The sequence below is a fragment of the Eurosta solidaginis genome, chromosome 3 (genome assembly GCF_040869045.1).
Source record: "Eurosta solidaginis isolate ZX-2024a chromosome 3, ASM4086904v1, whole genome shotgun sequence".
NCBI classification, from domain to species: domain Eukaryota; kingdom Metazoa; phylum Arthropoda; class Insecta; order Diptera; family Tephritidae; genus Eurosta; species Eurosta solidaginis.
The window spans coordinates 271706343-271728121 of record NC_090321.1 but is presented as its reverse complement, the minus strand read 5'-3'; the positions used below and the strand labels follow the sequence as shown (position 1 = coordinate 271728121).

The 21779-nt window shown below is 36.1% G+C and overlaps 1 long non-coding RNA gene across 7 annotated transcripts; it reads right to left on the bottom strand.

The window, feature by feature from the left end:
- Positions 1–4803: 4803 nt before the first annotated feature.
- On the bottom strand, positions 4804–14834 carry LOC137245583 (uncharacterized). 7 transcript variants are annotated; one of them, XR_010951358.1, is made up of 4 exons: positions 14717–14770; positions 13434–14473; positions 11144–11504; positions 4804–5089 (listed from the first exon to the last, which is right to left on the bottom strand). It is a non-coding gene; the product is annotated as an uncharacterized lncRNA (long non-coding RNA). The 7 variants fall into 7 exon arrangements; XR_010951357.1 differs by having other exon boundaries at positions 14645–14756; XR_010951359.1 differs by lacking the exon at positions 14717–14770 and adding an exon at positions 14645–14659 and having other exon boundaries at positions 14204–14473.
- Positions 14835–21779: the final 6945 nt, after the last annotated feature.

Here is a 21779-nt window from a genome sequence, read left to right as displayed (position 1 = left end):
CAGTTGTCTAAAATTTTTTCTTTCTTCTATTCTAATTTAATAATTTTTTTCAATTAAGAAAAAATTTATCATAATAATAATATTGATAAAATAAATATTGGTAGGCCTTGAGCTCGATTCGAACCCGCGATCTTACAAATCAGTAGGCCGATATAACAACAAAAATTTTTTTTCGATACTGATGATTTTGATATATTGAAGTCTATATCTATCTCGATTCCTTTATACCTGAACAACCAACCGTTATCCAATCAAAGTTAATATACTCTGTGTGCAAAGCACGCTGAGTATAAAAAAAAGTGTAGGTCCCAACTCGCCAATTTCTAGAGAAAATTAAAAAGGAGCACGACGCAAATAGTTAGAGAAGTTCGGCCTAAATCTTATCGGAGGTTTGCCAAGTTATTATTAGTTTATTATATTATTTTAAACCGTTAAGCCATTCATTCGCACTTCGGCACGGCCCGTTGGTGGAACGAATTTTTCGTCGCCCCTATTTAACAATGATGAGAAAGTATTTGCTCGAGCGGAACTCTTCCATTATTGCGCATTGTCACGATTGAATGCACCTTGGATATGTAGCCCGCGTAAATTACTTTGAGTGAAGAAATACATAAAAAAATCCTTAAACACTTCTATCAGGGTAAAACCATTGCATACCCAGAACTTCGAGTACATTCTCTGAATTCCTAAAAAAAACATCCGGATTCTTAGGGCCGATTTCACCAACTCGTCTTAGGCTAAGACTTAAGTTAGTCCAGATTTGAGGCTAAGTTTTTTTTCGGTTTCACCAACTTAGCTACTAAACCCATTTGACATACAATAACCCTATCAGCTGTTGGGGAAACAGAAAAATTAAAAAATATGACTTAAATAATTTAAGTCGAGTTGGTGAAATCGGCCCTTAAAGTAGGCAGATCTAAAAAAAGCTATGCTCCAATTTTCGTGACCGTTCTCGAGGCATTGCTGCCGAAAATCGATGCAAAGTTTTTTTAAAAGGTTTGAGTGTCTAAGTAGGCGTTGCAACCCTCATTTTTTAAATACAATTTTTTATCGTCTTTTAGCATTGTAGCTTTATTATTTACGGGCGCGGTCATTGTAAAGGTCTACAAGTAGGATATGGAGCAGCACTCACATACACAGCCAACGCTCACCTGATAAAATGTTTGTTCTTGTTCGTTTTTTTTTTGTGAATGCTATTTGGCACTGTTGTACTTCTTAGGTCCAAGAAAAGTGTAGTAGCTGCTAACGAAAACAGCGTAAAATTTTTATCGTAAAATTACAATGAAACATCCTTATTTACTTTCAAACGAGCACTTAATTATATCTCTCTTTAAAATCCATATGTTTTGAACAATTTTAATTAACAAATTGTGATACTTTATTACCGGGGACGATTGCTAAAACACAACGAAAACCGTCGGGGGAGGTATTAATAGGCGTGTTTTTGCCTCGCTTTCAATAATTCGAATAATTTTTCGCCTTTGGACTATTGATAACAGGACAAAACGCGTCTTTTAATTTCTCTTGAACGGAGGAAAACTAAGCACCCATGTTTGTATTCTTAATACTGGAATAACTACGCGTCCTCAGATACCCCAATTCAAGACTTTAGTATCATTTTCTGTAGGACCCATATAGGTGCACTACATTTTCATACTAAATTCGTTCAAAAAAATTTACCATCACAGCAACCCATATCTGATATTCCGCATCTTTTTTTGTTTCCCTGCGTCGCTTTCCACGACAGCAACCCCGGTAATTTTGACACTTCGTTCAGTGTCAAACGCATGTTCTACGCAGGTTCCACTGATTTCCACAATAGTTTGACACTGACTGAAGTGTCAAACGGCAGTGGGTTAAAAAAGAAAAAGGAATTGTTTCCTTCTCATACATATCATACTTGTAAACCTGTACTATGGGCGCGGTCATCAGCGGATTAAAAATATCCAGAGCAGGGGCCCTATTCGCAAATGTGAGTTTTAAAGTGTACACAAGAAATTGTGTAAACTTTGAAATTCTGATTCTGTAAAATAAAACTGTGAACAAAAAAATTCACTGATAAAAATTTCGTAAGTTTTCTTGGCAGCCCGTTTACACTATTGTGACATTCAAAACTCATACGCACTGTTGCAGAATGACATTTTTGTTTTCATGGCGTTTGATGAATATTTTCTCACTGAGATAAGACTTTTACATTCAGCGCTCATTCAGCAAAACAATGTACACAATAATTTACAGAATCGCATGAAAATTTAAAGTGTAAATTGTGTGTGCAAATGAGTTTTCAATGAGTGTACATTTTTCAGTTTTTCACAGTTAGGGAATTGACCCCCAGTTCTCGTTAAATTAAGAAGGCGCCTACCAAATTTCATCCCTGTATCTTTAATCTTTCAATAAGTGGGTTTTGTCGCGCTCGTTTATTTATTTTTATTTTTTGTGCATATCGAGTCAGATCTACACAGGGAACCAATGTTCCAAATTTGAAGAAAAAGACAATCTTTGCTTTTGAAATATAGAAGAAGTATACATTAGAATGGGTCGATTTATTAACCGATATCGCGCCATCGATTTTTCGATAGGATTTGGGCTCAGGAAAAAAAGTTCCACTGCGCATACCCAAAAAAATAACTTTCGAGCCCGCGAAAAAAAAATGGCAAAAGGGTAAATTTTTCGACCAAAACACTCCCCAGACCCCAAAAAATATTTTTTTTCAAAAACTGTTATTGCCAACGTATTTACAATAGTTTTTGAAAAAAAAATATTTTTTTTTTTGGGAATGCGCAGTGAAACTTTTTTTCCTGAGCCCAAATCCTATCGAAAAATCGATTGCGCGATATCGGTTAACTTTTGTCCATACAAATCGACCCAGGTTAGTATACATTTTTAAAAGCTGGCGTGGTGATATGCCGATACGCTCCTTTTTAGTGGGAACGTTACTCGTGATCAGAAGAAGTGGTATGCCAAATATCATTTCGATACGATTTAATGATAAATAAATAAGAGTTTATGAAAGCTATTGCAAAAATTAATATTAGAGTGCCTCTCAAGAACTATAGGCTGACGTATGAGTGGAATGATAGCCGGGAAAATCATTACCCGTGTAAAATCATCATCCCTAGTCAAAACTCTTTTTCATAGTAGTAGCCATACACAGGTCGATCCTAAGAACATGAGTTTTATGGTATTAAAGAGTAAACATCTTTCAGCTATGTCAGAATTTGTTTGAGGAACGACCTATATCAGAGTTTGTTTCCAAATGCCCGTAACGTATAGAGTTTATATTGAGATAGGGAGGTGTTGATATAAATTCTGAGGTGCGTTTTTAGCCGTATTTCGAAATAGGACGAGCTTGCTCGCTTACCACACCGAAGGTCCTGGGCTCAAGTCCCATCGGCAGGTGTTGTGAAATATTCCGGGTATTTTTGCCATGAAAAGCTTCTAATTGAAACAAACTTTTTTAATTTGTTGCTTTTTCCAAGCCATTTTGAATTCATACAAGTGGCGAATGTTTGAAAAAAAAAGTTCACAATAGTAAACAGCCTGGATCAGCTGTTAAATTAGTATTCGATTACTGGAATTAATTGCTCAATAGTGTTTTTCAAACATTTTTGTAGACGACTGGTATATTGCATTATTAACATATTTTGAAATCCTTGCCTAACTGGTTGCTCATTTTTTATCTTTTAACTAGATTTTAAAAATGAATAGCCGTGTTTTTTTACACGCGTATACGTTTACGTTTGCGCGTAAAAAAACGCTTATCCTCGCTTAGATAATGCTTAGGAGACCCATCTAGCGGCAGAGGTTAAATAACTAGCTAGAGCACAGGGTGTACCGAAAAGTGGAGACACAACCCTCTGATAGCCATAGGGTATAACATATAGCTGAATCAGTTGCGATGAATTGTGGACGCACATCATTTTAAGAGGTGATACATAGAATTAGTGTAGAGGTGAAACATAGACACATATTTCAGTTACATCTGAGTATAATGCGTATTGAAATTTAGTAGTACTAATTTTATGCGCCGTAATTTCAGAGGTGTATTTAGAGTTTGACGCTTAGCAGCCCATATAAAGGTTAAGCGTAAACGTCTATAGATGTAAAAAAACAACACAGCTAATATATAGTCTGAGTTTCTGTAGACACATTTAGAAAAGTTGTTTTGAAACACAAATGGGCAATTCTTGGTATTTCAATTTAATAACTGTGAGCAAAAAAACAAATCTTTCTTACATTCTCTGGGAATTCGCGACAGCCATTCTCCCTCTCAACAATTATTTGACAGGTAGGTATGGCAATATATGAATAGATTTTGCACTTATAGGAATTCTCAATATGCCAAGCCTAAAAATACCAATGAAAACTGTTAAAATGAGAGATTTCCGGCAATATTGGCTGTTGATATGACAGAGATTTCTGTGGCACGATAGTCAGCTGAACAAAGTAGTGAGCGTAAGTTTCTCTTTAAAGTTAGCTAATGCATTTGCATAATATTGACAGTTGTTCGCTGTTGAAATGACCAATGAAATCAGTTCTTTTTACAGAATGATCATTTAGATTGGTTAGGAATCTGTATTTTTTACAGGATATTGTTGACTTGTGATCGACAGTTACTCCTTTGTTGAAATAACTAAGCAAATTTTGTAGTCTTCACAAAAAACACCTGAATTAACCATAATGCCATTATTTTTACTGAATATCTGTTAATTCTAGAATAAGAAACCTGATTTGTTGATTTTGGCTTCACTTCTTCGGTGTTTTAATAAAGAGAATTCATCAAAATAATATGAGAAGATGCAATAGTAAACTTGTCTCTAAACATGTTTGATATTTATTTAGTACAAGTAGCTACAAACAATAAAAAAAATATTTCAGAACAAAACGTTTCACTAAACTTATTTTTAAAAGGAAAATAGATACTAGAAACAATTACAAGTGAAATCACCGCCACAATTTCCAGACGTATGTCCTCTACTCTTGCAATATAGCATGCAATTTAAATGATTTCCAATTTCATCACAATGTAGAAAAACTGGCTTCGGAAGTCCTTGACTACGTGGATTATCTTCGAAATTGGTTTGATATCCTATAATTCAAGATAAGAAAAATAAGAAGTTATTAACATGTATGTACAGCTATGATTAAATAAATGGTAGTAAAAATTAATAGCAAATTTGATCCGTTTCTTCTTCTTTCTCTATTTTCGTTTTCTTGAAAAAACAAAAAATAAAAAAAAAAAATAAAATAAAAAGTTTTTATTAAACAAGTAAGGAAGTCTAATTTCGGGTAAAACCGAACATTACTTACCCAACTGTACACTTGAAATACTGCTGTTGTTTGTTTTGTGTGCTTAATAATAGTCTTACAAGGCTGCGCAATAATACATATACATATTATTCTATTCTGAACTAATTTTTCTTCGAGTTATGGCTCCCGAAACATTGAAAATTGCTTAGACAAAAAAGGGGCGGTGCCACACCCATTTTCAAAAATTTGAGTGTTTTCCAATTTAATGTTATAATTCAATCTAGAAAGTAAAATTCTATTCGCTAAGATATAGCTTATGATTTTCGTCTACGAGCCTTTTAAACATATTTTATATAAAATTGGGCGTGGTCCTTAAGCGATCTCGTTCTTTTTTTCTAGAAATATTTCCTGCTATAGGGAAAATTTGTGTACCCAATTTCATTACGATCCGTTAATTTTTCTTCGAGTTATGGCTCCCGAAACATAGAAAATTGCTTACTCATAAAAGGGGCGGTGCCACGCCCATTTTTTTAAAACTTGAAGTTTTTCCTGTTTATTGTTTTAAATCCAATTGGGAAATGAAATACCATTGATATAAAGCTCTTTTTTTGCAAAGATATAGCTTATTTTATTAGTCCACGACCCTTTCAAAAATCTTTTATACAAAAGTGGGCGTGGTCCTTAACCGATTTCGTTAATTTTTCTTCAAAGCATTCCTTATGGTAAATTCCTTATGCCGAATTTTGTTACGATAGGTTTAACGATTTTTGATTTATGATTAATAATATTTGTAAAATTGATTTTATCACAAGTGGGCGGTGCCACGCCCATTAACAATTTTTATCGAGAGTCTCAACATCAGTCCACACGTAAAATTTCAACATTCTAGGTGCATTATTTACTAAATAATCAGGTTTCTGTGCTTTATATTAAAAAAAAGTGCGCGTGGTTATCATCCGATTTCGCTCATTTTCAATACCATTCTATTCTGGGTCCAGATAAGCTCGTGTACCAAATTTGGTGAAGATATCTCAATATTTACTCAAGTTATCGTGTAAGTGGACAGACGGACGGACGTACGGGCATGGCTCAATCAAATTTTTTTCGATACTGATGATTTTGATATATAGAAGTCTATTTCTATCTCGATTCGAAATTTTTAAAACATCTCCGAAAAACTTTTAAAATCTTCATGAACATTTCCAATTTTTTTGTAGTTGTAGGAAACTTTTCTGTAGTCCAATTTGTTTAAGTCTAAGAAGGAACATGTTTGAAGCGTCTCGAAGTTCAAAACTTTTCAACATCAAAATACTTCCGAAAAAATTTACAAGCGCGGTCATCACATGGCAGTGGTTTGGAAAACACTCTGAGTTTATTTCTGGCATGAAAAGCTTCTCAGCGATAATTCATCTTCATGCATTGTCGTTTGGAGACGCAATAAAACATGCAGGTCTCGTCTCGCCAACTGAACAGGAATTCATTTTTGTTCTTTCCCTTTTGAAACAGCGCAGTCATTTCCTTAAAAAATAAACGTCCCAAAACTTGTATTTTTCCTTAGATTTGTGGGTATATTATTTTACTTTTACTCCCAGGCAGGTATTGAACCCAACACCTCTCCAATAACATAAATACTATAACTTCTTCTGGAAAATATGCACTGCGTGGCTTTTGAAGGGCCTTCCCTTCACGGCGGCCTTACCGCAGCAAGAGGGGCTGTTGACCCGAAGTGATGGATAAAATAAAGGGAGGTAATATAGATACTTTGGTTTACTCATAGATTAACCAAGAAAGTGAAAGAAGCGATGAAGCGGTTGCTCAGTTTCTAACTGTGGCACTAATTGATCACAGTATTCACAGATATCTATCGAAACTTTGAGAACTAAAGAATCGTCAGAACGTTGCGGGACGAACAAAATAAACTGCTACCAATCTTCGATTTAACAGGTACAATGGGGTTAAATTGATAAGACTGATTAATATAAGCAAGTAGAAGTTAAAAGGAGTTTATTCAAACTTCCAAAGGCAAGGCCTGAATCTTAAGTGCGGCGAAGTCGGAGGACGCGCCAAACCGGTTACAAGATTAACCGCCAGCAAAGTGAAGTGCCGGCGGGCGAACTCATCTTTACTATTAAGGAGGGTTCGGTATGGTTCTAACACACTTGCCATGGCTTTGTTTAAAGGAAAGCTTTCTTGAAAATTTTTTATATCTATTGGTAAATTTTAAAACAAAGATTCTCAGTTCTATTGGTATCGTTGGATAAACTTCTTATCAGTAGCTTGCAGGGTGATTTACCCAGTAAAGAGATCACACTTTAAGAATCACTCTCTTCCTAAAGTAGGATAAGGAAATTGCTTTAATTTTTTGTTGCATTTCATGGATTCACGGATTTCAAAATTCACCTTCCCTTCCAATTCGTGCCGTGCTCCTTTGAATTTTTCCTACAAATAGATTGGACGGGACCTACATGTTTTATGCGGGCTCCGAACGATGTCCGCAAGGCAGAGAAGTTTTTTATGGCAGTACTACATTCGGAGTGTTTGCCAAATCACTACCGGAAAAGAAAAACTTTTTTCAAATTGAAAAATTTGTTTTCTATACTTTCGATGCTGCTTTGAGGAGCATGCTACCATGTTACCACGGCGGCCACGGAAAAAAGCCAAAAGAAAAAAGGAAAAGTAGAGGAGGTTGCAGGGAAGTCGGAAAAGTAATGGGAACACGAGAAAGGGGGAGAGTGAGAGTAAAAGTAAGATGAAGGGTAATGGTTTCAGAATAAGTAGAAAGGAGAAGCTAACAGGAGAGTAGGAATAACATTAGCATAAGTTGCGGAGTAGTAGTGAGACAGATAAGAGCAAAAGCAGTAAGAGTAAAAGGAAAAGCGGGAAGATTCATGGAAGAATCAAGCGGATAGGGAGATTGAGTAAACTGCATAACAACTGGAAAAACGCAGTGAGGAGAGGAAATAGGAAAGGAAGAAGAGGGTGGAACAGAGGGGATAGGTGGATAGACAAAGCCCGAACAACGACAGTCGGGTTTAATGATAAGGCTGGAAGTATTTTATGTTGCTCTAAATGTTTCCAGAGTTAGGCAGAGCAGTTTAAAATGACGATCTTTAAAGCCAAATAATTATTTTTTGTCATGAGGAAAATCTATAAACTCTGCTATTTTGAAGCATCGTTGCTCTAAAAACTATGCCGCTAGATAATTGTAGACCATTCACCACTTTCTGCTCAATGAGTCTACCCCTTAATGTAAATGCTTGGACCGTATACCGTCAATCCCGAGTCTTCGTATGACGAACCTTCCAGATACTTATCTCCAACTACATTATATTGTTCCAAATCGTCAGTCATCTCATTGATGTGCATATTTTTAAACACATCTCGAATTATTCGAAAACGTTTTTGGAATTTCCCTACATAGTTTTAGTTACATATTCGCTGGGATTTTTTATAAATTAACCATATCAAAGAAAAAGAGAGGCGGCCGCCGTGGTGTGGTGGTAGCATACTTCGCCGACCATATCGAAGAACCCGGGGTTCAAGCCCCGGGCAAAGCAACATAAAAATTTAGAAAAAGGTTTTGTCAATTAGAAAAAAGTTTTTCTAAGCGAGGTCACCCCTCGGCAGTGATATGCCAAGCACTTCGAGTGTATTTCTGCCATGAAAAACTTCTCAGTGAAAACTCATCTGCCTTGGAGATGCCGTTCGGAGTCGGCGTATATATAAATGTGGAGAAATTTGTAGGAGAAATTAAAAGGAGCACGACGTAAATTGGAAGAGAAGCGGAGGTTATGGCGCCTTGCATTTATTTATTTATATAAAAGGGGAAAGTATATGATAGATGTTCGCATTTCTATGTATTTCAGTTTGGCAAAACTTTAGATACAACAAGTAAGGAAGGCTAAGTTTGGGTGTAACCGAACATTACATACTCAGCTGAGAGCTATGGAGGCAAAATGACCGTTTAGGAAAATGAACCTAGGGTAACCCTGGAATGTGTGTGTATGATATGGGTATCAAATCAAAGGTGTTAATGAGTATTTTAAAAGGGAGTCGGCCTTAGTTCTATAGGTGGACGCCTTTTAGAGATATCGCCATAAAGGTGGACCAGGGGTGACTATAATTTGTCTGTACGATATGGGTATCAAATTAAAGGTATTAATGCAGGTTTTAAAAGGGAGTGGCCCTTAGTTGTAGGCGTTTTCGAGATATCGACCAAAATGTGGACCAGGGTGACCCAGAACATCATCTGTCGGGTACCGCTGATTTATTTATATATGTAATACCACGAACAGTATTCCTGCCATGATTCCAAGCGCTTTTGTTTTCGCCTCACACAACTTTTTCATTTTCTTCTACTTAATATGGTAGGTGCCACACCCATTTTACAAAGTTTTTTCTGAAGTTATATCTTGCGTCAAAAAACCAATCCAATCACCATGTTTCAACCCTTTTTTGTATTTGGTATAAAATTATGGCATTTTTTTCATTTTTCGAAATTTTCGATATCGAAAAAGTGGGCGTGGTCATAGTCGGATTTCGCCCATTTTTAATACCAAGATAAAGTTAGTTCAGATAAATACGTGAACTAAGTTTAGTAAAGATATATCGATTTTTGCTCAAGTTATCGTGTTAACGGCCGGACAGACGGCCGACTGCGAATAAAAACTGGGCGTGGCTTCAACCGATTTCGCCCATTTTGACAGAAAACAGTTACCGTCATAGAAGCTATGTCCTTACCAAATTTCACAAGGATTGGTAAATCTTTTTTCGACTTATGGCATTTTGAAATTTTCTTTTATTTCTGTATTTTGTTGCACCATATGATTACTGGCGTTGAATGTAGACATAGTTTACTTATATACTGTAAAGATATTCAATTTTTGTTAACATTTTTTTAAAAGAGTGGGCGTGTTCGTCATCCGGTTTTGCTAATTCTTATTTAGAACAGATATAGTAGTAGGAGTAACGTTCCTACCAAATTTCATAATGATATCTTCAACGACTGCCAAATTACAGCTTGCAAAAGTTTTAAATTACCTTTTTAAAAAATGGGCGTTGCCACCCCCATTGTCCAACATTTTTCTAGCTTTCTATTCTGCGTCATAAGGTCAATCCACCTACCAAGTTTCATCGCTTTATCAGTCTTTGGTAATGAATTATCGCACTTTTCGGTTTTTCGAAATTTTCGATATCGAAAAAGTGGGTGTGGTTATAGTCCGATTTTGTTTATTTGAAATAGCGATCTGAGATGAGTGTCCAGGAACTTACATGCCAAATTTCATCAAGATACCTCAAAATTTACTGAAGTTATCGTGTTTACGGACGGACGGACGGACTTACATGGCTAAATGAATTTCTTTTTTCGCCCAGATCATTTTGATATATAGAAGTCTATATCTATCTCGATTAGTTTATGCCGTTACAGGGTACCGTTATGCGAAAAAATTAATATACTCTGTAAAACCTGCTCAGCTGAGTATAAAAATTTATCCGACAAGTTTCAAGAAAAAAGTTTGCAAAATATTTTTTTTTTTTTTATTGCCAGGAACGAAGGTTTTTCCGGTTTTACTTTAAAATCAGTTCACTGTTTTAAAATTCCATAGACATTGTGGATAAGACAAGTCTGATAACTTCTGCATATACATCAAAATTACAAATAGAACCGATCACCTGATTTTTAATTGACTATCGTGGTCCCATTCTGTATCCGTTTCTATCACCCGCTGAAGGTAGCCAGCCCTATACGTCGCCATAATGAACATCCTGTCAAAAGTCTGCCAAAACGCTTAAAAGTAGCCACCTTGAACATCCTATCAGGCAGTTGACGGATAAGATATCACACTTGTTTTATCCACAATTTCCATAGATTTATATATGCTTGAAAAATTACCAAGTAACGGGGCAGATTGACACATCACCGACATTAGAATCATTGTTATTGCGATTATTATCACAATAATAAATTGAGATTGTATTATCCGCCTGACGGAAAGCTTCCGCATATTGATGTACATATATAAGTATTTGTTTTTATTTTGTATGTATGTAGTATGAATGTTTATTGTTACAACAATAAGTATTTGCTGTAGTTAGTCGTTTGTTGAAAATTTGTTGTAGAATTACGTATCATACGAAGAAGCATTCAAATCGTCAAGCTCTATTCATATATATACTAAGTAAGTACTCATGTACACATTAGACCATTTACATTTTTTGCCCTCCCAGGCTAGAGAGTTTCGCTTATGTAGTATCTAAATAAAGGATGTTTATGAGAGCCAATATGGTTGAAATGGGTAGGTCGATTCATTTAGTAGAGCTATGCGTAGATCATTGGTGAAATCATATATCGTACACCTAGATCAAATCAGCGATCAACTCAAAAAGTCGCAAAGTTCAGAAAACGCTAAAAACTCACTGGCAGCATTCGCGCCAATCCAATTTTAGATATGTCAACATCTCTGCTCATAGTATAGGGCAACCCAGAATGTAAGGATAAGCGCAGTCTGTAGTTTAGGCGCAGTGTGCGGTATTGCCATGCTGCCTTAGGCAGAAGGCAGTCTCCCAGAAGCACATTTATATTTTCTCAGACAGTCAAGCAGCACTGAAAGCCCCTGACTCTGTCACACCTAATTCTGAAATTGTAGTAGGCTGTCGCAGATGACTTAACGTGATGGCTGAACAGTTTACTCTGCATCTGGTATGGGTTCCGGGACATAAGGGCATACCAGGTAATGAGATGGCGGATGAGCTTGCAAGAAAGGGAACCTCCCTTGCACGTTCGATATCCTGGAAGAGGTTGGGCATGCTGCTATCCACCTCCAAGCTGAAGATAAAGAAGGCTCTACTGATGGAATCCGGAGCCAGGTGGAATCATCATGATAGATGCCACACGGCAAAACTCACATGGCCGGAATGGAATGAGAAGAGTTCGCGAGAGCTTCTCACCCTCCGTAAGAGGGATCTTTTCTAAGTTGTAGGTCTTCTCACTGGTCACGTTTGTATTGGACCGCATGCAGGAAGGATTGGGGCTCCATTTAATGATTATTTTAGAAGCTGCGGCAACGAAGAATAGCCTGAAACTATTAGGCATCTACTTTGCGGATGTCCAGCACCCGGTATAAAAAGGCAATGTTTCATGGGCAATATGTTTCTTGTAGATCTGACTGATAAAGCTGAGGTCAATACACGACGCTTAGTTAGCTTCACAAACTCAACGAAGTCGTTTGATTAGGAGAGTAGGAACAAATTCGTGTGGTTTCACAATGGGCCTATAAAGGCCTAAGTGTGCCGCTCCGATGTGAACGGCAGCCACTTGAACATAACCTAAGCTAACCTATGGGGGAATACAGAACGTAAGCATAGTGTGTAGTGTAGGCGTAGTATGTGGGTTTGGTATGCTGTATGGGAGAATACATAATGTATGTGTAGTTTGTAGTGTAGGCCTTGTAAATAGTGTAGCTGTAATCTGTAGTGTAAGCGAAGTGTGTTGTGTAGTAAAAGTGGTATGTTGGATTGGTATGCTATAAGGGAATACATAATGTAAGCGTAAGTGTAGTCAGTATAGCGTAATGTACGTGGTACAGTTGATGTGAGGGAAATGATGCAGCTAATCAATTAATGGAAATTAACGAGGACTAGAAAAACAATTCGATGATATACATACATACATACATGTATAAAGACAGTGAAACGACAACGGAAAAGAAGTTGATGTAAAGAAGGTGAAACAGAAGGCGTGATTTTTGGTCGACGTGCTATCGGTTTATTATCGAAAAGTTACCGTTATGTTAGCGAAAATATATCAATTATTTATCGGAAAGGTATCGATTTGTTATCGGAGTGTTGCTGAAAAGTTTTGATTTTGCTATCGAAAAGTTTTCGGTTAGTTATCAAAAAGTTATCGATTTCAGGTTTGCTATGAAACACATACAGATAAAATTAATTATAAAATCGAAGACACATAACTTACGATAACTTCGCGATAATGGATCGCTGTCGATAATAAGCCGATATTCAAATAATAATTTGTCGGTACCGATTGGTGCAGATAAAAAGCCGACGAAGTTCATGTTAAAAGGCCCGAAATTATTTGTTTCTGTTAAAGTTCCCTCTGTTATGGATTAACTTCAATCCTTGGGTGAGTTCTAGTTAATTTAAAAACATTTGTTTTCAAGACGTACTTGGTACTGGGATTCAAGGGGCTGTGTAGCGCAACCCTTTCAAGGTTGCCTGCGCAATTAATAGCTTCTTTAACCCGATTGTCAACTTCACCTACCCGTGGCGAACACTGTTTCTTTATCAGGCTATGCTCTGGGGGTCGGGCTTGTACCTTAATGGTGTTTGTTGCCGGAAAATACCGGATCTATAGCTGGCAAAGGACTAACGATAATACTCCCAAAAATTTCCGAACAGTGTCTTTTCGCTACAATAACATTAATTTTGTACATACGCCTTTTTTTCTACAAAGCCTTTTCTCGCTGATTAGAGAAGGTATTAATAAATTGAGTATACAGTTCGATAGGTAGTGAAACGGGGAGCCCGGTGGTACTCATAACTTCGAAATTTAAGATTATTGAGTAATGGTCTAGGTGTGCGGTATTGTGTTTGCTGAAAACGCCCATTGTTTTTCAAAAGACGGCTTTCGATCACGGATCGTATAACACGATACGCCCCAAAATTTTATAGAACAATGTAAGAAGGACTCTTACTTCGGACATTTTTTTTAAAACCTTTGCTTTGTCTTAGACTGGAATAATTATTATTTTAAATGCAGCCCTAGAGGATTGCAAGACTTCTTTGTTAGCATGGCATAATGAATAAGAAGTTTTAGTCTTTATCCTTTTTTTTTCCTCCTTTTTGTATTCCATGGATTGCATTCATTGGACTGCAATACTCGGAGGGCGTTTCGCAATCCTTTGCATTCCTTTTGCTTTTCCCTTTTATTACTCACTTGCGTAATGCTTTTGAATTTTGTTACTCCACAAGAGGAATGCTTTTAAATGTTATTATTCCACAAGAAGAATGCAGAACGGAATATTTAGTCCGGATTAACCAGAAGAGAAAGTGATTAAAAAATGTGTTAATTATTCCAAAAGAAGGAATAAAGTCTGCACTCCCAAATTGTTTTTCCAGATATGGGAATTCATGGATTGCATTCTCGGGTGATTGCATTCCTTAGCAACTCTGGTCTAAGCATACCACCATTTCATGTGCAGAGTTTCTAGAAAAGAAATAATGATAGGCTGATGACTCTTAGACTGAGAGGGTATGTCACACTTCGTTGAATATAATTGTTATTTAAGAAACTCATAAATATATAATTTTATGTGTGCTGAAGTCGACCCGAACTTTTTATTATCATATTATATAACTTAATTCGGAAAAAACCTACAATCCACAAGCAAAACTTTAAAGCCTCTTTCAAACAAAAAAAAATTTAATATTCTGATTTGGTCTAACGTACATTCATTCGCGAACTGAAATAAAATAATTAAAAACCGACTGTCCGTTAGTTTTGAGCTCGTGCCGATTGCTCTGAAATATCACAAGAAACTGATTTTGGAGCTTAAACTTTTTTTTTGAACCGATCATCAGCTCAGACGCTTCAAGGCTTGACATAGGTGATAACGCTTTGGAGGGCCACGACAACGACCTCTTACCCTTGGTCGCAATAGTCGCCAATCACAACGCTCACAATATAGTGATGTGTGGTTCTGAGCAATTAACCGAATATTTTAAACGGTAGAGATGCAAAATAAAGGCCGCGGCACAATGAAATTTTTCATATAGCTGCGTTTAACACAAGCTTATACATTCCAGTAACAACGCCACAATCAACCAAGATGTTGCGATTTTAAATATGAAGGAACTTCAGGCTTGGCAATTCAAGTTTATTTCGCTTTGCCCATTCACATACAAAATTTTGCGAAGCACTGTTATAAACATTCTCCCTATACAACAAAAATAATTGCTAACATATTTTGTGTCGTATACATTTGTTATATTGCAGTTTTTAATTGCGAAAAATGTTGAAAAAGTTACCAGTGTACCAACACTCTTAGCCAAAGCAAATGACAAATTCTTCTTCTTATGCTTTGCCTTCTACAAAATTTGCAAGTTGGCCACTTTTTCATGTCAGAGAGTATTTTAAAAGGGAGTGGACCTTACTTCTATAGGTGGACGCCTTTTCGAGATATCGCCATAAAGGTGGACCAGGGGTGACTCTACAATCTCTTTGTACGATATGGGTATCAAATGAAAGGTGTTAATAAGTATTTTAAAAGAGAGTGGGCCTTAGTTCTATAGGTGGATGTCTTTTCGAAATATCGCCATAAAGGTGGACCAGGGGTGACTAGAATGCGTTTGTACGATATTGGTATCAAATGAAAGGTTTAATGATCATTTTAAACGTAGTGGGCCTTAGTTCTATAGGTGGACGCCTTTTCGAGATATCACCATAAAGGTGGACCAAAGGTGACTCTAGAATATGTTTGTACGATATGGGTATCAAATGAAAGGTGTTAATAAGTATTTTAAAAGGGAGTGGGCCTTAGTTCTATAGCTGGACGCCTTTTCGAGTATCAAATGAAAGGTGTTAATAATTATTTAAAACGTAGTGGGCCTTAGTTCTATAGGTGGACGCCTTTTCGAGATATAACCGTAAAGGTGGACCAGGGGTGACTCTAGAATGTGTTTGTACGTTATGGGTATCAAATTAAAGGTATTAATGAGAGTTTTAAAAGGGAGTGGCCCTTAGTTGTATATGTGAAAGCGTTTTCGAGATATCGACCAAAATGTGGACCAGGGTGACCCAGAACATCATCTGTTGGGTACCGCTAATTTATTTATATATGTAATACCACGAACAGTATTCCTGCAAGATTCCAAGGGCTTTTGATTTCGCACTGCATAACTTTTTCATTTTCTTCTACTTAATATGGTAGGTGTCACACCCATTTTACAAAATTTTTTCTAAAGTTATATTTTGCGTCAATAAACCAATCCAATTACCATGTTTCATCCCTTTTTTCATATTTGATATAGAATTATGACATTTTTTTTTTCATTTTTCGTTATTTTCGATATCGAAAAAGTGAGCGTGGTTATAGTCCGATTTCGGTCATTTTTTACACCAAGATAAAGTGAGTTCAGATAAGTACATAAGTACGTGAACTTAGTTTAGTAAAGACATATCGATTTTTGCTCTAGTTATCATGTTAACGGCCAAGCGGAAGTACAGGCGAACGACTGTGTATAAAAACTAAACTTGGCTTCAACCGATTTTGCCCATTTTCACATAAACCAGTTATCGTCATAGAATCTATGCCCCTACCAAATTTCACAAGGATTGGTAAATTTTTGTTCGACTTATGGCATTAAAAGTATTCTAGACGAATTAAATGAAAAAGGGCTGCGCCACGCCCCTTTTTTAATTCTTTTATTTTTGTATTTTGTTGCACTATATCATTATTGGAGTTGAATGTTGGCATAATTTAGTTATATACTGTAAAGATATCAAATTTTTTGTTAAAATTTGATGAAAAAAATTTTTTTTTAAAAGTGGGCGTGTTCGCCATCCGATTTTGCTAATTTTTATTTAGCACACAGACAGTAACATGAGTAACGTTTCTGCCAAATTTCATCTTGATATCTTCAACGACTGCCAAATTACAGCTTGAAAAATCTTTAAATGACCTTATTTTAAAAGTGACGGTGCCACTCCCATTTTCCAAAATTTTACTAATTTTCTATTCTCCGTTATAAGGCCAACCCACCTACCAAGTTTTATCGCTTTATCCATCTTTGGTAATGAATTATCGCACTTTTTCTGTTTTTCGAAATTTTCGGTATCGAAAAAGTGGGCGTGGTTACACTCCGATTTCGTTCATTTTAAATAACGATCTGAGATGTGCGCCCAGGAACCCGCATACAAAATTTCATCAAGATACCTCTAAATTTACTCAAGTTATCGTGTTTACGGACGGACGGACGGACATGGCTAAATGAATTTTTTTTTTCGCCCAGATCATTTTGATATATAGAAGTCTATATCTATCTCGATTAGTTTATACCGTTACGGATTGCCGTTATGCGAACAAAGTTAATATACTCTGTGAGCTCTGCTCAGCTGAGTATAAAAAAGGTTAAGTTCTGATGCGTAAAGGTCTTATATGTGGGGGAGTTGGGGTGGGATTTAGATTTCGAAAGAAAATGTATATAGAAAAGTTTTCTTCGTGGGAGGTAGATGGAGAAGTTGAGAAAGATGGGTAATGGAAAAGTGGAGTAAGGGAAGGACAAGAATAGAAAGAAGAATTGTTAAATAAAATGTAGGCAAGCCCGTTTTCGGGCAGGACAATAACTGCCGGGTACAAGGTTTTGATCGGACATGCTCCGGATCAGATTTGTTTGCTCTCCCCATATCCACAGTATTTTAAATACGAACCTATAAGACTTAGCGGCCGGTTCTCTAACAGGCATGGTTCTCTAGATCCGGGTCTTCTCATCATCAATATGCACATACTTAATACACACGTGCGCAATTAAATGCTTTCTTAGTCGGATTTGTATTATGAGTTATGTGATGCTGATGATATATACTTTTAAACAATTTCCATCGTTACCTTATTTTTATTATTTTTTATGCTAGTGAAATCTGAATTGCAAAAAAGCCAGATGAAAACTATATGAGTAGACATGCAAGATAGATTTGTCGGGTCCCCAAAGCAGACCAAGAAAAAGGGGAATGACTATAATGAGCTAAGAATAAAATAATCTCGGATATATCGTCGTCAGCAGGTAGTCGTTAAAACCCCTTTTAACACAGGACATATAATAAAAACAGTTTGATTTAATCATATTATGAGTTGAAGAGAAGGAACACATATTCTCGAAAACGTCTTGCGCCAAAAGAGCTGGATCGCATTGACGTGTAAGCTGAATTTCTTTCACATGACAAAGACTGCACATGCTCAACATTAGTGTGACCGTTATTTTTTTTCGTATTTTCACTTGGCAAACCCCTTAGATTTGTTCCAAATTAGACAAATTAGAAAAAAACTATATATAAAAAATTTTATATCGTTTGCATAATTATTGGGCGTTCCTTGAGCCCGCAAAGTTTCCTAAAAATGATATTTTTCTCACTATGGCTCGCTTTAATTGTTCTTAATTAACTTCAGTAATATTAATTATACTCAGCTGAGCAGAGCTCACAGAGTATATTAACTTTGTTCGCATAACGCTAATCCGTAACGGCATAAACTAATCGAGATAGATATAGGCTTCTATATATCAAAATGATCTGGGCGAAAAAAGAAATTGATTTAGCCATATCCGTCCGTCCGTAAACACGATAACTTGAGTAAATTTTGGGGTATCTTGATAAAATTTGGTATGTAGGTTCCTGGGCACTTATCTCAGATCGCTATTTAAAATGAACGAAATCGGACAATAACCACGCCCACTTTTTCGATATCGAAAATTTCGAAAAACAGAAAAAGTGCGATAATTCATTACCAAAGATGGCTAAAGCGATGAAACTTGGTACGTGAGTTGAACTTATGACGCAATATAGAAAATTAGTAAAATTTTGGACAATGGGAGTAGCACCGCCCACTTTTAAAAGAAAGTAATTTCAAAGTTTTGCAAGCTGTAGCAGTCGTTGAAGATATCATGATGAAAGTTGGCAGGAACGTTACTCCTATTACTATATGTGTGCTAAGCAAAAATTAGCAAATTCGGATTACGAACACGCCAACTTAAAAAAAAAAAATTTTTTTAAGTCAAATTAAAAAAAAAAAATTTCTATCTTTAACTCCAGTAATGATATGGTGTAACAAAGTACAAAAATAAAAGAAAATTTCAAAATGGGCGTAACTCCGCCCTTTTTCATTTAATTTGTCTAGAATAATTTTAATGCCATAAGTCGAACACAAATTTACCAATCCTTGTGAAATTTGGTAGGGGCATAGACTCTATGACGATAACTGTTTTCTGTGAAAATGGGCGGTTGAAGCCACGCCCAGTTTTTATACACAGTCGACCGTCTGTCCTTCCGCTCGGCCTTTAACACGATAACTTGAGCAAAAATCGATATATCATTACTAAACTTAGTCGACGTACTTATCTAGACTCATTTTATCCTGGTATGAAAAATGGCCAAAATCCGACTATGACCACGCCCACTTTTTCGATATCGAAAATTACGAGAAAATTAAAAAATGCCATAATTCTATACCAAATATGAAAAAGGAGATTAAACATGGTAATACGTCTTCATCTAAAGTCGACGACTCAATGCATTCGCCATCTCTTTTTTTGACTCTACAGAAACACTGTTATCGAAAAATCTTAAAGCCACACATTCAGGACTCAAGTACCATAAGTGGGTTTTAAATTTGTGTAAAGCAACTTGAGATATATCAGCATCAATTTTTTTTAAAAGAATCCAGTTTTTTCAAAAGCTGGAAATCTTTGTATGGTGCTTGTGCAGCAGAAGAGGCAGAGAACCATATCTCAACATATATTGAAACAATAAAAATACATATATTACGTGAAGCTTTCCTATCTTTCACTGCCAAATCAAAATCACGTCGAAATAAAAATATTTTTAAGCAGTATATAACTTTTGCCATACATCACGCGTGGTGGACAGCCCCAGGGGCGCGAAAAGCTACATCGCGAATAGGTGGAGTCTCGCCAAGAAATATTAGTGTTAGCTCAAGAAACTCTCTGCAGTCCTCTCTTGGCTGTTTAGTTTTGATCGCATCGTTCACAAATTCAATTATTTTATCTTTATCTACTGTTAAATATTTTTTGACATCATTATCTTTCATTCCAGACTGATAATTATTTTGGTTAATATTTCCCCACGTATTTTTAAATTGCTCAAATATTTTTACATTTGGGCTGTCGGGTTTGCTCATCTTAACTTCAAAGACACTTTTTAATACGACTTCCAAAATGGGGTGACGGCAAGGTAGCCAAAGAAGCTGCTTCTGAAGACTGTGTTCAATAGTCATACAGGTCTGTATTTACGGCAGTTGTGTCGAACACCAAGGCTTTTATATGATCTTGAGGTCCCCATTCAAATATAGCTTTACAAACAGCAGACGCCTGCTCTCTGCCAGTTGCACTTTTAGGTGCGGGCACTTCAAGTAGTTGCTCCGTACGCCCGCATGAAATTATGATTCGAAGTCTGTCAACTTTTTCATTCCCAGTAAGAGCTGGTAACAGCTTTCCGTCCCAGTGCAAACAAATTGCACCAAGTTCGTTCTTGTTTGAACGTTCTTTTATATTTTTGAACTGCTCGTATTTTTTCCCTTGCATTATGTATAGACGTTTTATTTATAATATAGTTTTGTAATTCAAGACCGATTGCTTCTACCACACATATAATTAAATGCACGGCTTTTCGATCACTGACCTTGCAAACATCTAAAGCGGCTGCAAATTTTGGAGTCATTATATTTTTTTTGCTGGAGTTGGCATTACAGCTTCTGCTCCTAAGACCTGTTAAAACAATTAAGTGTTCTGGTTATAGTTTTGTAATTTAACCCTGTGTATTTCAATTATTTCTCATCTACGTTTTATATAGTTTCATTCTCACGTTTTACTTATAATTTATAACCTTGAACTTATCTCATAGCTAGCAGCGATTTTGCTGATAACGCTCTCCGAACTGCAGGAAGAAAGTTCAGCTGTTTCATCTGAATAGAGACAGTACAAATAAATATATGTTATACTATATTAAAAATAATATACAATTTCTTCTTACTAGAAGCAGCTAATGCACGATCATTCTGTTCTTTCTGTTTTAAATGATTTTGCTAACGTTCTTACATTCTTTCTTCACTTACGCTGATTTGTAATCGATGCCATATATAAACCCCGGTCTACCTCACTTTCTTTGATTCTCCAAAAATAATTTGTCCTCTGAAATTCTAATAAGGTCCAGTGCATTTGCACTTGCTGTATCAAATAAGTCATCTAACTTCGACGTCCACGCCTCTTCTCTTTCTCTTTGCGCTTTGCGTTTCCGATTTAATTTTAGAATTTTTATTCACTTTCCGCCATGAATTATATAAATCTTCAAGTTTTGTTATGCAGTGTTGCTTGATTCTAGTGGGGATTCGAGCTTTATCCCAAAAAATATTCACTTCTTCGACCACTAATTCTGCACTTTCACGTAAAATAATACCTTCATAACTTCTTTGTTAGAAGGTAGTTTACACCCACTTAAGGAAGGAGAAAAATAGCCTAACAAATGAATTTTTTCAGGCAAAATTCTTGATGACATGTTTAATTACTTTAAATGCACGGCAATAAATGAAATGCAGTCGTCGTTAAGTAACAAGAACAATAATATTCTGCTCTGCTACTCAGTAAGAACTAACGGTAAACTGTTGCACTAATTATGTGTTGCAAATTGTTAGCAGATATTTATTAATAGAAAACGGATACTAAACACACAAACTCGGTTTCAATGCACGTATAATTTCGACTGTAAAAAATTATTACAATACATA